This window comes from Varroa jacobsoni, unplaced genomic scaffold (assembly GCF_002532875.2).
Source record: "Varroa jacobsoni isolate VJ856 unplaced genomic scaffold, vjacob_1.0 contig01009, whole genome shotgun sequence".
NCBI lineage: Eukaryota > Metazoa > Arthropoda > Arachnida > Mesostigmata > Varroidae > Varroa > Varroa jacobsoni.
In genome coordinates this window covers 88,038-104,308 of record NW_019214567.1, presented here as the reverse complement: position 1 = coordinate 104,308, position 16,271 = coordinate 88,038, and positions in this window count along the sequence as shown.

The window sequence follows — 16,271 nt, the reverse complement described above, 5'->3', positions numbered from 1 at the left end:
ATGTATATATAAACAAACTTCAAAATAGTAAATACTAAAAATTTAGCATGCAGCATTTACGAGTAACATTCCAAATTTAAGCTTATTCGATTTTTTTAATGAGTAATAGGCAATTTTTGTAATATATTTTTTTTAATTATCATATCGAATGCAACTCACTGACGTTTTATAGCGATCCTCTCGAATCTATGTTAATATTGATCAGCTTAATTAATTAAAAAATCGTCCAAATATTGTTTTTCTTCTTCAAATATCTTCAATTTTATATAAAATTTGTGTTAATTTCAATGAAATTAATTTTAACGGTCTTTAAGTTGTATTTATCGTCAACTTATGCATGTTTAAGTGCTCTCCTAGTTGAGCAACTGCGCAAAACTAAGCATTTTCTTAGTGGCAGTTAAAACTGTAATAAGAATCGAGACTATCACGTATTTTTTCATTATATCTCGTTGCACTATTTAGTCAAAACCTATTCGATTGCATAGCATATCCTAATAAAAAATGGCTTGAGAGAACAGAAACGAAAGGCGCCAGGCTGGAATCTTTCAGCATTCATCACCACATCGAGCTGAAAAGCTTATTGCTTTCGCCGAAATAAAAACCATTTATATAAGGTAAATGGGTTTTCTTTGAAACTGAACGACCGTTCTTGTCGTATAGAGCGACAATGTTAAGCGAATGGGAACAATCACTTCAGGAAATCTTTATGATGCCAGTTACTCGAATGCAGTGTATAATCAAGATACGTTCCGAGATCACCAACTAAGCCATCATAAAAAGTTCAGGAATCACGAATTTGATACAAATGGACACTATAGGTACTATAGGTTGCATACAAGGGAATATGGCATTGCAGCAGAAGCTGCCCTTGTATGCTTACAAAACGCAATTGTATTGTATAGTCATATAAAGTTAATATTTAAAAACTGATACGTCTGATCAAAGAGACTCGAAAGCATATTTTCCCGTGTCTTGTATAGAAGCACGTACCTTTCACCGAATAAAAATCCAGTGTGCGACATGTGTTGGAAGTCACGCCTTTTTCGGTTCGGATGTTCGCTTTCCTACAAGCTTTACTGATCATCGCCGCTGAGTTGCCAAAGTCGTTGTTGATCTTCGCCATTTTAATCTCCCACAATATATTAATAAACTTCAGTTAAAAAGGGATAGTGGAAACTTTGAATCTACGTCTCGGATCCTCTACAAATAGCGATGTGGTGTTTAGAAGCTGCATGTGTTTGCTCAACGATAAGCAATGCAGACTCGCAGCGGGTTTTAGGTAGGTGTAGTTCGATCGAGTCTTTGGAGTTGCGCAAACAATAAGTGGGACTTCCTGGGTCCCGTACGAAACTATCGGGACCAGCTTCATTTCAGACAGGATCAACGCTGTTCGTGGGAAAATCTGGAGAGAGTTCGTATACTGACACTTGCCACCTTCGCTCGTCATACTCTGCCCCTGTTGTGCCCTGTAGAGGCTTGGCCGTTCGTAGATAGAATCGAACGCAGGACTTGAAACTGGTCGTGTATTTCAAGAGCATTCTGTACATACGTAGCGTGTCGGTACCAGCCAACTTCATGACCTCCGGCCATTTTAATCACCCGTCTTGATTCACGCGTAACTCATAAACATAAAACAACTACAATGAAGTATTTTTGATCGACAATTCGAAAAGCCATGGATCTGGGAAAAAGTAGAGCTGATGCATAAGAAAAGCAAGCAATGCTTCCAAATCGTTGATTGAACCTACGACTATCCGTCCCGCAGGAAGTAGTACCATCACGTAAATGAGCATCAAGTGCATATAGTGAGTCACCACTAATGTTATATGATGTATATGTCGCACATTCGAGAAACCCATCGTTGAAGCGCCATAGAGTTTAGCTGTAGGAGCAAGCAGGCCTCATAGGCGTTGTTGTAGCAGTCTAAGGATTCGTTACCGTAACTTTTTACCTTATTTGATTTTACCTTTATCCAGTCTGTTTATAGCTTCTGTGTATGTTCTAGCAGCTGTTGATTTACCCGATCTCAGCCTGTTTTTACTCTTGGCTCATATGTTAATTTTACGATTTCTCGTACACTATAACGAGTACGCACGTACACTTTGATAAATATTAGTTGATTTTTTTCATGTAATAAAACTTATGTAATGATTTTGTCGAAATCATCGTCATTATTATCGATCGTTTTATCATTGCTTTGTTCCGTTGTCATGTCTACGGCAAGCCCAGTTTCACAGTTTGACAAACATTATACAATCAATTTACAGTGTATAAATAAATATATGCAGTTGATTTTAAAGGAGTTGACGTTATTAAATGTGCTAGTAAATTTGACTGTTGCAAGCATCATGGAAAATTAAAGCATGTCTGCATTTTGCTCACTCTGCTGGTTATTATATTAAAAAATTCGTTTCTGACTGTGAGCAACGATAGGCTCTTATACGTTCCGGTATGGATAAATACGAATTCATTCTTATAGACTTTTTGGGTATTTCTAAAAAACTAGACCCTTGACGCTGCATAATGCCTTCTAGCGTTTTTCAAATCAAGGTAACCCCCTACCATCTCGTTTCAAATCGAAAATGGCAAGTATTTGTAATTTTTCATCTGTTTTTAGGCTCGCTGTTTACTTCTTAATATATCGAAAACGTTCTATTTCCATCAGTTTGGTAATCCATCTATTTCCATCAGACAGTTTGGTAAACCCTTTACTAAATTTAGAACCTACCAGACCTGTCAGGTCGCTGTTGAGGAATGATGCACTTTGAGTAAAGACAAAAGAACCTCACATTACTGAACAAGACAGCCGTTATCTGTTCCCTAACACCTTTGTGAAATGTTGTGTGTGTATACGCTTTTAGCTGAGAAGGCCTGTAACTCAGCGAATCGATAGGGACAAAATATACGCAAAAATAATAATTCTTAATTTTTTGACGAAATAGATGAAACCCTGTTTACTGTAACATTATTATACTAAACATCATTCTGTACAAAGAATAGTTTCAACTACTAAACCTGAGGATAAAGTTAGCTAATTAGAAAGCAGCAAATAAACAAAGCAAAGCCTACCTACATGCAGATCATGTCGAGTGCTTCATGAGCTTGTATCTTCGATGATAGTAAGAAGAACAAACGCCTTCTTACTATCGTCGAATCCCTTATAAAGATCGGTGTCTTTTTATGAATATATTTAGATCTGCTTTTATTATTTCAACACGTTACTTGGCCGTGGTGGTTTTGCTGTTTCACTGAAACAGGCTAAAACGGAGTTATTATCCAGCTTTCAGTTTTGCACCTTCATAATAGTGAGTGTTAGGTGCCGTTATAGATACCGCTTTCGTTACATATTCCGAGGTATTTACCACGCACAAACCCGAATTAGAAAGGTAATGCTAAATTCTAATAGGACTTTAAATCAGCTTTAGGAAACGCAGGCGTACTTAAAGCAGATCGAAATGGACACTCTACCGAATACATACGAAGGATATTACCGATCGTATGCGCATGATATCACCTCTTGACCCACCGATATGAGTGGATATAAGGCTTTGATCCCTTTGACAGTCCGTCTCTTACTATCCACTGATGAAAAGACCAAAAAACAATGAGGTCAATGGATAGTTCTCATGCGCTTCGAACTTCTTGCGTGCGACACTTCAGGACAAGCACGAGCGAGCGCTCAAATTTAATCGTAATGCCCGTAGTATGTTCAACAATACGTTGTCGGTATGAGGTAAGAGCTAACTGCGATCGCTAACGATGGCTTAATGGGGTAATCGTCTGCGGTGAGAGTTTGCGTCCTTTTTTTACTGTTATTAGAAAAAAACAACTGCATACCAAGACCGCCATATCAGTAAATATATTACATTTCGTATTCTTTTGAAAAGATATCAACGCGCGATCAATTAATGCAAATGGCATACTCATTAGTGGTGTTCCAAGTGTTCTTGCGTGTCAGGTCACGCATTTATGTTAGCATGCATGCTCTAGGCAGATGCCTTCAGATGCACGCAGAATGACGTGCTTATAACAATACACACACATATTATTATACATCGGCAAATCAGATGAGATCTATATACTTTAAACGTACCCTTTTCTTCTATGTAGTTTGTTTACTAGATAGGTTAGATCTGAAACCATGGTAAGATCCTGAGCAGTGCGGTAAGAGTATGGAAAATCTCGATGTACTATTTAGTACGGTAAGCCAGAGAAGAGAACCACAGATCAAAGCCGACTGCTTAATGCCAACTAGTCTGCTACAAAAACAAAGTATCTAATTACGTTAGTTCCTTTCGGAATAGACCTTTTGAAACACAGTAGATCTCACGCTTTCTCATACTACCTCAAATGTATCTAACCTGACATTTCGGTAGTATGTCACGATATGTGGCCGTCATTTAATTTCTCTCAGTTTTTCAGAGGAGTGGCGCAGTTACGTTCGAGCAGAACAAGCGAAACCGCGACTAGAAACAGCTGTGAGATGCGAGAGCTTTTACGCGGTTTTCAACGAAAAGCTACGAAGCTACGAAAGGACTACTCTTTCTTTAAGTTGCTTGATATTTTCTTGTAACAAACAGTAGCGAGATCCTACTTAAACACAGAAATCTTTATAAAACAGTAATCGAAATGTTAGGCAATAAATCAATATTATCTACAAGTGTAATCTATACGGTTAGCGAAAAAGCGAGGAAGTTATGCGTATAATTAGCTCCCTTATGTAATATGGGTTGGTGGGTTACCGTAAAGGGACTGTAAGTTGTTCGATTGGAGATATCGCTTTCTGTGCCAAACCTATTCACACAGTTTGCCCTAATCTGAAAAGTAGTTCTTAATGATTGTAAAACTCTTTGGCCAAACCATATCGCATTAACAAGCAATTAATTAAATAAAAATTATCGATAATACACGAGATAGCGGGTGTTTCAGATTTGTTATTATTCAAACAATTGATCGATTTTACGGCTTAATTTAAAACGGATTTGTAGTTTTTTCATGTTTGCCCCAAGTAAATTTATGAATACTGTACATTCTTTTTTCAGGTCCTATTTCGGATGAAGGAATGAGACGCTGTATGGAAGTTTCGCTTGTGTGTTACAGATGAGCAAGACTCAAGGTCGAAGTGAGGTCGACATATTTGGCTTTATTGGTTCAACGCCAAATTAAACATTAAATTTACTTTTAGATGAAATAGCATGTCCAACGCAGATCGTCTGCGCATGTGTACACTTTGTGAAGTTAATACGTGTACGTAGCCGAAGACCAGAAGCATTCAAATGTTTGCTTCGTACACGCAAGATCCACTAGTGGATTTTCGAAGTTTGCCTCAGACAGATTCTCACTTCGCTCTACGCGATCCCGTAGATGGTGGTAGATACACTGGTCTGACGGTTACGGTATCTTAAAACGCTTTCACTAGCATTTTTGTATGGATCTGATTTAGGCGAGTATTTCAACTCAATTTTGAAAATCGACTAACCATTGCTGAGTTACGTGTTAAGCACGTCGGTGACAGTAAAATTGTTCCTATTATGCTGTTAGTTATATAGATCCGTCAAGACTGACTTTTTGCGTATTATGTTTCTTAAATAAACCATATTTTGTTTACGTTTTGTTTTCGATCGAAATATTTTACGGAGTATATCGAGGTGGCTTTCCACGTAGTGGGAATAAGGCTGTGCTTCCTAGTTTTTCTTATCTTTCCGGCAACGGCTTCTGTCGCCTTCTTAGTCGAGTCTAAATTCTAACGAGCGGGTTGAAAGAACATCAGCTATTGTCAGTGCTGCAGATGAACGCCACGGGCCTGATTAACAGCGCTAATGAACGTCCGCGGACGAAAATAATAGCCGAGGACAAAATTTGTCTTTGTAGCGGTGTCACAAGCGCGAAAAAGTGCTATATAATAGGCTTGCCTATAATAGGCTTCCTCCATTTTCAGAGTGGATTTAGATAAACCTACATGATGTGGTCGCCTGTTTCCTATAACCTTCACCGTACATTCTGTTTAGCGACAACTAGATCGGCTACTTAGTCCCGAATTTTCAATTTTGATGACAGTATTATGAAAATAGATGAGCAACCGGTTAGGGCCAAATGTGGAATTTACATTAATATCCTTTAATAATTACTTCGTATATACTTAGCTTGAGCCCGCTCGATGGGCGACGTCTTATACTGTCATCGAGCCGTTAAAAGTTTTTCAGTGCTTCTTCGGGGGCTTCGGCGTTATCATGACGGGCAGCACGACCTGATTGGCACGATCTCGAAAAAGCTAAACTTCAATCTGGTAGAGAGACGTAACTCGCTCTGAAAGCGTGTCAATACGGTTAGTACATCGGCTAGCGAGAGTTAGAGGACGTTTTTGGAGTGGCTTTTTGGTCAGTGAGTAGTAGCGCCCGAAAAGATTATCGGCTGCGAAGCCATTAAACTACGGGATACGACGGGATTGCGCCGGAGCGCGTTTCGTCAACTCCAAGACCAAATGATACTTGAAGCATATATTAAAATAATCATGAATATCAGCTAAATGCAACCTGGAGTAATATATAGAACGCTCATGCCGAACGAACTACGTTCGACCAGTAACAACTCTGACTATTCTTAGCGATCTATTACACGAACCCATTTCTACAAATGTATAATGTCCTTCCGGCCACAAACGAATCGAAATTTTTCTTATAATTCATTGTCGATTTTGTCTGATATCATTGTAATTATCGTCTTCAAATTAGCCGTTTTTATTTGAAAATGGCCTGGTGGCGTCGCGGACGTAGCCTTGTAGGCGGATCTAGCTTCGAAATATCTATATTTCGTCCGGAATTCGTTCGGAAGTTTCACGTCCCACACCATCGTTAGGCTTCGACTAGATAGCAATCTCTCATCACGAATTAACGTCTGCCAGTGTCCGGATCCGAACCTGTCCGTTAGATTAGCAGGCAAATATGCTACTTCCTAAGTTATTACCGGGGCACACATGCCGAGAGAACTCTCTCTTAAAATATGCCTCGCTAAAATCTGCTCTTTTATTAGAGGCAGAACTTAATGCAACCCTTTAGAACTGGCAAACTCATAGGTTCTAATAGTTAAAAAGAAAGCACTTTTTGCGCATTACTTCATGCTGCTGCTGTCTTATTCACCTCCAGAAAACTGTCACTTATTGATCATCGAAATATTTGCTGACAAATATCTACTTATAGGTAGTATTAATCTAAATTTCGACAGTCTCACACGCCTTTGGAAAAATATTGCTTTCAAATTTGACCTACTTTGCTATCGGTAATACAATAGATATTTTTCTCTATATCTGCTAATCTTTAGGATGAAGGATTTATGGTGTCCTGGATCGACCGAAATTCTGCTTTAATTAGGTAAGAAATTGATCAGGTGAAAGTCAATTAACAAGCAGTTTTGAAGCGTATCCGAAAGACACGAAAACTGGCAAAGGGGGTTTCCCTTGAACTACGTAAACATATACAACATAGCATTGTATTCGTCGTATCAGCTCAGGTCGAAAGAAAAAAAAGTTTTTCTGCGTGAAGCTGTTATTGGAAACGAAGCATCGGCCTTTTATTTTAATTTGAAGCGCGAAATATCTTGAATTTATTACGGAAGAGAATATAATCACGGAACGTAGTTCTTCTCTATGTCTGGTGAAACAGGAAAATAATGCTGTAACATGAGTTCCTAAATCCTTGTCGAATGGTTATCCCGTAATAAATCATACCTAAGTTAATAAAATTCGAGCAAAAAATAGGAAGGCCTAAAATTATCTTGCTCGCTTTCATAGGATTTTGATAGTGTGTATCTGCTAAATTGGATAGCTCTTCGTCGGGTGGCTTTTTTGTTGGAATGAACTCCCTCAGGCTAACACCTATTTGGATTAGTATGAATACCTTAATGCTCAAAGTATATCTAGGCCCACTTATAAATTTAATGGCTTCACACACCTTGTTAGTCTTTCTTGCTCTTACGTTGTCGCATTTCTACAATACTAGCGGCACCCGATGAAGGTCGGGGCTCCAAATGGACAATTCAGCCCGAACTCTTTCCGCTTCTGTTCGCATTCCAGTTGCCACATTGATGAGATGAGGGGTGTCATGGGAGAAGCAACTAGTGTGACTGTGTGTGTATTTGCGTGGGTCTCCACCAGGGGGCTTAAAGAAATAAAGCATTTTTGGCCTGGGCGATCCAGTTTCCATCCATTAGTATCGCGTCTTCTCCCACCCACGCCCAGACAGACAGCCGATTCACGACGGCTAAACGGGACGTTTCAATAGAACCAACTTGTCGGAAAACTTCGAACAGTCCTCTTAGATTAAACTGCCACAACAGCGCTCGCACTCCCATACGTTACTACTTCGGCCGGTTTAGCTACGGTGAAAACAATTAATCGGGATAATAGCAAAGCAGAGTGATTTGACCGCTGCAAGATGAGCGACGTCAATGGAAAACTTTAGATGAAATCCTCGTCCAGTATGAAGTTGTTATTTAGAAAAAGGCAAGATTGGACAGCTGAAAAGTATCAAACAAAACAAGCCTGTAAAAACTACGTTAGTATAGGTGCAGATAAATGTATGTGGTTGACGGCAACGAATCTCAAAATGAGACAGCTCTGCGTGACCTATTTTCTGCTGAGAGTATTTATTCGTTTATTTTTTTTTTCGTGATTCTATTAGTTAATTAAATAGCAATTATCGTGCGCTTTGCATAAAACAAAAATATATGACTATTATTATATGCGTTTTTATTTCCAATGTCTATAGATTTGTTATGACTAGAAATCTTTATAATCCTTACGAACTACTGGCCAAGTAAGACTATCGCTGGTCAAGATGGCTAATTGCAAGCATGATTACCACTTTTACTAAAAGATTCAACAGACATAGACATAATCTTTTTGAGACGGTCTGGTTTAGGTGGTGAAATTGGTTATGTTCTCAAAATGTATCTCTATGTTTTTACTGTCCACCGATCGTGTTAACAAAATGCTAGGCAGTAGACTATTGCAGCTGACAACTCGTGTGTTTGCAGTAATAATAACACCATAATAACAGTGCGACACATACTAAACGGCAATTGATCCTATCGATCCTCGTTCTCATAAACATTCGGAAATAGGTTTACCGATAGCAGCAAACGTGATTCAATAATAAAAATGAGACACACATGAATCCTTACAGGCAAAAACTTTTAAAGTTGTTCGTTTTTAAATATTCATCAAATATGCATGAAACACTTATACGTCCTTCGAAACCGTGTCCACCACGGCAGTCCGATGCCTTGGCCTTATGTTCCACTTTAATTAACATTATAAGGTTATGCTCGTTTTTCTTTTCATGAAGCAGCTATATAACTACTTGATAGAATAATAGCGTTTTTAAGGAGCGCGCTTTGTTAAGGATCTGTGTTTTCTTTTTATTTGGCCAGAACGTGCGTCTCGCAATGCTCGCCTAAAAATGAATCTCTCAGACCTTATTCTTTCTCTGTTTGTGGTGCCTATCCTGTACCTTTGCCCTGCGTTCACTTAATGAGACAGCTGATTGAGTTCCCAACCGAAGCTCACAGTAGAACTTTACAATGCCAATCTGAAAAGGAACACATTCGGTCCAGTCAAACGTAGCCAAAGGCTCTAATATGACACAATCAATTCGGAGTATTCAAAAAATTGCGCCAAAACTTAACCGTGTGAGCCGCTTCATTTTCCTTTCTGGGAATGCAGCGTTAAGCTTCGAGAGATGTGCAACTTTAGAGACTTTTAAAAGTTACCGATCTATTACTTAATTCGCAGGTGTTACTAGCGTGTCTTCATCAGTGGCATGAAAACAGGCTTCAATTGTTAGATACGAAGCATACAGTGAATTTTAAAAGAGTACTCGACGCAATAAGCTCTACGAAAGTGGATAAAAAGCATTCAGATGTAATTTGGAGGCGAAAAAAATGTTGCATTTGGGTGAAGAAATACAGTTTTTCTGATGGGAGTTAGGGAAATATCGGACGGCAATCTTAGCTAGTGGCTAGGACGAATTTAGGCAGTATATTGTTGGTTAATATGACAGACCCTTTTATTGTCACAATGTTCTGCCTTTCCAATAAAACTGACTGAAGTGCTGTGTTGAATCGAGGCCCCTGCGACAGCTCAAACTGTTATACGGCGGAACGCCTGTCGAGATAATCGTTTCCCAATGATTTCGCTAACAAGAATGGCCAGCCTCTATATAGTACGGCTTTAAGAGAAATGTTACAACTGAAGATAAAAAAAAAACAAGATTCACTGATGTAAACTAAGTTAAAGTGCAGCGTCTGAAAACAGAATTACCAAGAACCAAAATTCTGTCGACGATGAATTGTTAATGGAACTCTAATTAATAAGCGGGCTTGATAAATATATTTTTATTGTATTAAATGCTACGAAATACCCCTGAACATTTTTTACGAGTTGTCGAAGAGTATTAGCTGTTCCTCCAGCTTTGAAGTTATATGTTTGATAGTATAAGTCGGGTCTGATCGTGGGTGGAGCCATTTGAAAGCTGAGATTCGACAGTAATATCTGCATTAAATTGTTAGAGTGTTCCCATTCAAACTTAAGTTAGAGCGCTTGAGAATGAGTGAACTTTCTGCAAGTATCATTATATGTTACACTTTTTTTTTTACAATAAAGGCTCAGATCCATTAAAAGATCTGTGCCGTTCATGATCAAGGTACGGTATTGGAGGAAACGGTTTCAATAGAGATGCAAAAATTACTTGTTCCAAGTTTTCGCTCAGAAATCACAGAAGTTCCACAGTGATAGGATTATGGTGTTGCTAGAAAAATTGTCAAGCCATGAATCTATGAAACTTCCTGCCGAATAATACAAAAATATGTGCATTTATTCCTTGAAAATGTCCCATGAGAAGCCAAACTTTCAAAAACTTAGGCATAGACCTTTATTCAATATTTTATCGAATCTAGCTTTCTCTATCTTGAATAACAGTATCAGTAGCTACCTTAAGCTTTGACAATGTTTGCCGTATATGGCCTCGCGACCTGACCTCGTTTGAAGGATCTCTTTTCTTTAATAGCCTGGTTGATCGCTGCAAGTTGTTGTAAATAAAACTGTTAATTACTTGTTTTATTTGTAATTTTTTTTAATGAAATCCTGGGCTGGGCCTTGAGCCTTGGCTTTTCTTCTGCAGCTACTCTTTCCGATCTCTGATCCATGTTAGCGTACAAACATCACTCATCATCACCGGTAGCTATTCAGTGCAAAAATCAGTCATTGTGGCCCCGTGACGCTTGATATCGGACGGAAAGTTGGGATGTAGTGTCGGTGGTCATGAAGCCCCAGTTTCAAGTTTCTGTGTACATTCAAGGTAGTTCATGACGGTCGTATGGCTGCAGTCCATTTTTTTGGGCCGTTTTCTAGTTTCTTGTTGCTCCTGCTTCTAAGCCCCGAATAGCGTTTTCAAACATGGTAAAGCACTCTCGAGCTGTTCTTTTACCGATAGTGTCGTTACGATGTACGGTAAAATATTTCGGTGCTGCTCCGCCAGCGTTTTGGGTTCAACAAGGAAATGCATAGCAGCAGGTGTCAAGAGTGCGCTTTTTCATCTAGGTCATCAATTTTTTTTCTTGGAACTGCACCTGTAACACAATCTGAGCAAATCTGATAGAGCAAAAAGGAATAAGTAAACAGCAAGTGAGAGAAAATGTAGAAACGCTTTTTTGACCTAATATGTGATTAAAATCTCACTCCCATCTGCATTCCATGCTGTATGTACAATTCCAATTTCCTATGATCTTTCTTTTGGCAGCTGGACGCTATATGAGCCCATTTTAGATCTTTGTCCTTATATTTATTTCCAATATTCATACACAATATATAGTCGAGTTGTATACTTCGTAAAACAAGAAATCTATTGCTCATTTTTGTTCGAATACGGAATACAATGTTAATCCACCAGGTACAATCGCTAAAGACATAGTAAACGCGGTTATTATTAGCGGCCAAAGTTGATCCGAAGTTGAAGGCATCTCTGCACACAAAAACAAACATGGAAGCTGGCAATCACACTGTCCAAAAGATACAGGAGTATCTTCATTTCCCAGTTAATATTATTATATGTGTTCAAAATCGTAACGTTTTTAGCTAAATACCGCATCGCGAGTTCGAGAACATGGACCATTGAGAACTGCCTGAATCTCTAAGCCTACATGGTAAAGGCATCGTGTATCGAGCCAACCTTGTGTGACAATCAAAATTTATGATACCCTATTCGGGGCATATACTTTTGTATGGGAGATATGGCGCTTCTACAGCGACATAAATGCATAGGGTGCGAAAAGAACACACAGGAGCAAGTATGTAAACAAAGCAGTTATATGTATATGCACCCTGGTGAAGTGTCGTTTACAAAGAGCGCAATGGATTAGTGTATATAAATTTAGGTATTTGCTATCACTCTACGATTTTCTTTCATCTCTCATCCGACTTAGCGGTGTCGTATCGTTAGAATTGTTCGCGTCTGCCATTGAAAAATTCGTTCAGCCCGTTTTTGAGACCTTTCCGATTATCAATTCACTGTTTATTCAATCAACTAATTTAATTTTCCACTGATCGAAACAATTGGCATTTAAGATCTGGAGAATATGATGCGTCTAAATGAGCCTCCAAACTCCGTTTTGCAAAGTAAGTTAATGAACCTTGCCGTAACTAAAAAATAACATTACGTCATTTTTGTCGAGTTAATCTCTATCGAGTCATCATTGTTGGATAATTTCGTCTACTTGATAAAACAGAACCGGATACAGATTCTTGATAATCGTCTAGCTTTGCTCAAGCTTTTCCCAGTTTTCTTCCAAACCATGGTATTTTTTAAATAGAAAGCTAATTTAGCTCTGGGCTTAGATTTGTTTTTAGGAGCTACTCGTTCCTTTCTCCTTGTCGCATTGGTACCATGCAAAGCGTTGAGGGGTAACGATTCGAGTCGTGCTTCGTTCTGGCTTCTATTCAATTTAGGGATCCTCCAGGCGCTTAAACTCCTCCTTTTCTACACGCATCCATAGATTCAAGGTTCCTTATAATAGTCGAGTCTTCACAACCTATTTCCGTAATGAGTTAACGAGTTGTTTACTATCAAAGGTCCTCATTAACTTCGCGTAACGGACTGGGTTAGAGTGCATCCTTCAGATTCAAGATCCCATATTTATATATAGATCTCAGCAGGCCTCTTAGAACGATCCTTTTAGTTATTAAGTTCGTGCTATACAAAATGCAAATATATTAGGCTGCTTGGGTAGCTTTAGGGCCTAACGAAATGCGAAACAAAGTAGATGCTAAAGATGCCCTTTTCTCAACAGGGACAACTATGGGAGGGACCTTAGATCGAGGTGAATTTCCGCTTACTGCACTATGTACAAACGATTTAACAGAGCATAGGAAACGTCCCTAAAAACTATATTGAAAAAAAAAACATTATTATTGTCTATATTTAATGAGACGCGTTATGCACTGGATGTCAAGGACGAGGCCTGGACCAGCAACCCCTGGATTTTCCAGAGACTCACCGCCCAAGTTGCCATGTCGACAGTAACCAGGTGGTTGCAAGTAACAGAAGTTTACGGAAACTGCCATTACTTTCTAAGCAATTTAATATACTCGCTAAGTGAGGGTAGGATGAAGCTATGGTGGACAGCATTAATTCATCGGATTTAACTATTTTTTGTTATTGTGAAGCTCGCCCTACCAATAACTATGAAACTACCATATTAACAGAGGTTCGTCATTGACTTATTCGGCTAAACCAAGAAGAAAATTAGGCTTGGCCAGCACGGAAATCCGGCTGACCTTGCACCTGTAGATGCAGTCCTTAATCCCCTCTACGACCACCACAGAAAGCGATCCTTTAGCCCAAAGGTTCATTAGAACAATGGTGTGCAACAGCGAAATCTGATCATGATTGAGAAAGCGTCAGCACCGCACAGGAGGCCATTCCAGGCTACGCTGGCGCCTGGAAGGGCGACGGCCAACTAAGCAACTGCCTCTTGCTTGAATCAGGAAGGTTAGGACGGCACATCGTTAGCGTAAAATGGTATAACTATATCAAGATTTTAGATTTATTGATGATTCATACGTGTTTGTAAACAAGGTCTCCATAAACGATACTGAGAAAATTATAAACATCGCTAATCTATTATATTTTAACTGTGGGATATAAAATAAAGTTTTTATTTCCTATTGAAAATCATTTGATTAACAAATATTTTACTTCATACGAAATCAGCTGATTGACAGATCGATTGGCTGTTCTCCTCAAGCAGGGGCTCGAATCAATCAGCCAAAGCTCCGAAATGCGCAATCAAAAGCAGTCTTACAAACACGGTCTTATCGTGAAGTCCTCCAGTTGAAATATCTGGAGTGTAAGAACAACATTACCCATGCTGTAAAGTTAGCGGGTCGCAGGAAATACAACAAAAAAAAAAAAGAATTCAGAGGCATTACATTTGACAGTCACTGATTTGACCGTTTTTTGAAACAGAGTTCTGCACTAACCGCACCGATCCTCACACATAAACAGCACTATAAACAACAACGTTATTTCGTGAATTGAATGGTACTATTGGCATGAATTAGGACACTTTCGCCGTTTGACCTTCTTGCTATAGACGATTATTATATTTCTTTCTCTTTTATCATATCGCACTCCAGAGCAATCTATTATTCCACGCTAGGACCGCTAACAGTGACAAATATAAAAACGAAACTATAATTTGTAGAACGACTGCTGCGTAGATATTACAGACAGATGTGCCTAAGCTCTAAGAAAGTATTCTTTTCATTTTTTAACTTGGTTTTTACGTATCTATGATAAGATACGTAATAATAACTCTGTAAGCAAAAAAAAGAGTACAAGTGTACGTGAAAGACGATGATAGAAAATGACTAAAATCATTGAAATATATCCAGGTCTCGTCAGACAACTTCCGCTAAATATTTTACACGAAGCAGGATATAGTTTTAAAGACCCAGACTTTTTTTTTAAATATGCGAACAAACGCTTAAAATTAAAAGTACCCGTATCTGTAGGTTGTAAAAGACCGGTAGTTGGCTTCGGCATGACAATATCTGCCTTTTTCTAACCATAACAAAAGTACATGTACTTTTAGGTACTCGACTTCCCATAAAGTGCCACTTGACTTCAAACGCAATTCTACTTCGATTCTGCCGCAAAATCTGTTGCCACAAATGATACCTGAATGAATTACCGATCTTGCAAAAAGAGTTTGATACAAACGTATTTTGAAAAACCCGTACTCACACCTAATCTTAACAAGGATTAAGAACAATATACTAGGCATAATTACAGGCCACCGACTTAATTACTATGTTTAAGAAGGTACCCATTGATCACGTTCTCTTATCATCTTTTCCGAAACCTTTAAATCTATTAATAGAAAGTCAATTTACTACTGGATCACTGATATCAATGATAAGAAATATTTTCGCTGCCTATAGAAGTTTCAGGAAAATAAATAAATAATCTGGCATTTTTTTTATCCAAACATGAAACTTCTACAAATTTATTTACGTGAATTCGATACCAAGTTGCTTATACGAACGCTGTTTTTTGTGTGTACGTAAACAATACTTTTAGTTAGCTCTCAGGCAGTTCACAGCACAGCTGTTTATATAATATATGCTTTCTTCACGTTCCAAGTGTGGTACAACGTTGGGCATTACTTCAGAGAGTGCACATATATCGCATAGACAAAAAAGCAATGAAGGTTTTTAAGCCGAGATTCAAGAAAATACTTTTTATGTTTTGAAACAATATTTTTAAACTAGATATGCATCTGCATCGTTTTGATCGACGACTTTATATGATCCTTTTGGTAGCCATGATCCCATAATTGTCACTCTTTTGTCGTTTCGGTGATTTTTGCATCTCTTTATTAAAACAGAGACGGAAATAGATAACAATCTGAGTGCGCCAGATCCGGGCTATGCGGCAAACGCATTAGAAGATCCCAGCCAAGTTTTCGCCGGGTAGCTAAATACGCATGCAGTGTAGCATTGTCATAAAGGAAAACGATACCGTTATGGTCTATTAGTTCCAGTTGATTTTCAATAGCTTGTTATAATCCTGTTAGTTGCAGAGGTCCAACAGAGGCGGCGGAAGCAGCAGCAGCAGCTCATGATGCACGATTCCTTTCTAAGCCCGCCGGACACATCGAATCGTACTGTTTAGTGTCGGCCCAATGGGCAAAGATTTGTGTTTCACACGAGTATATAT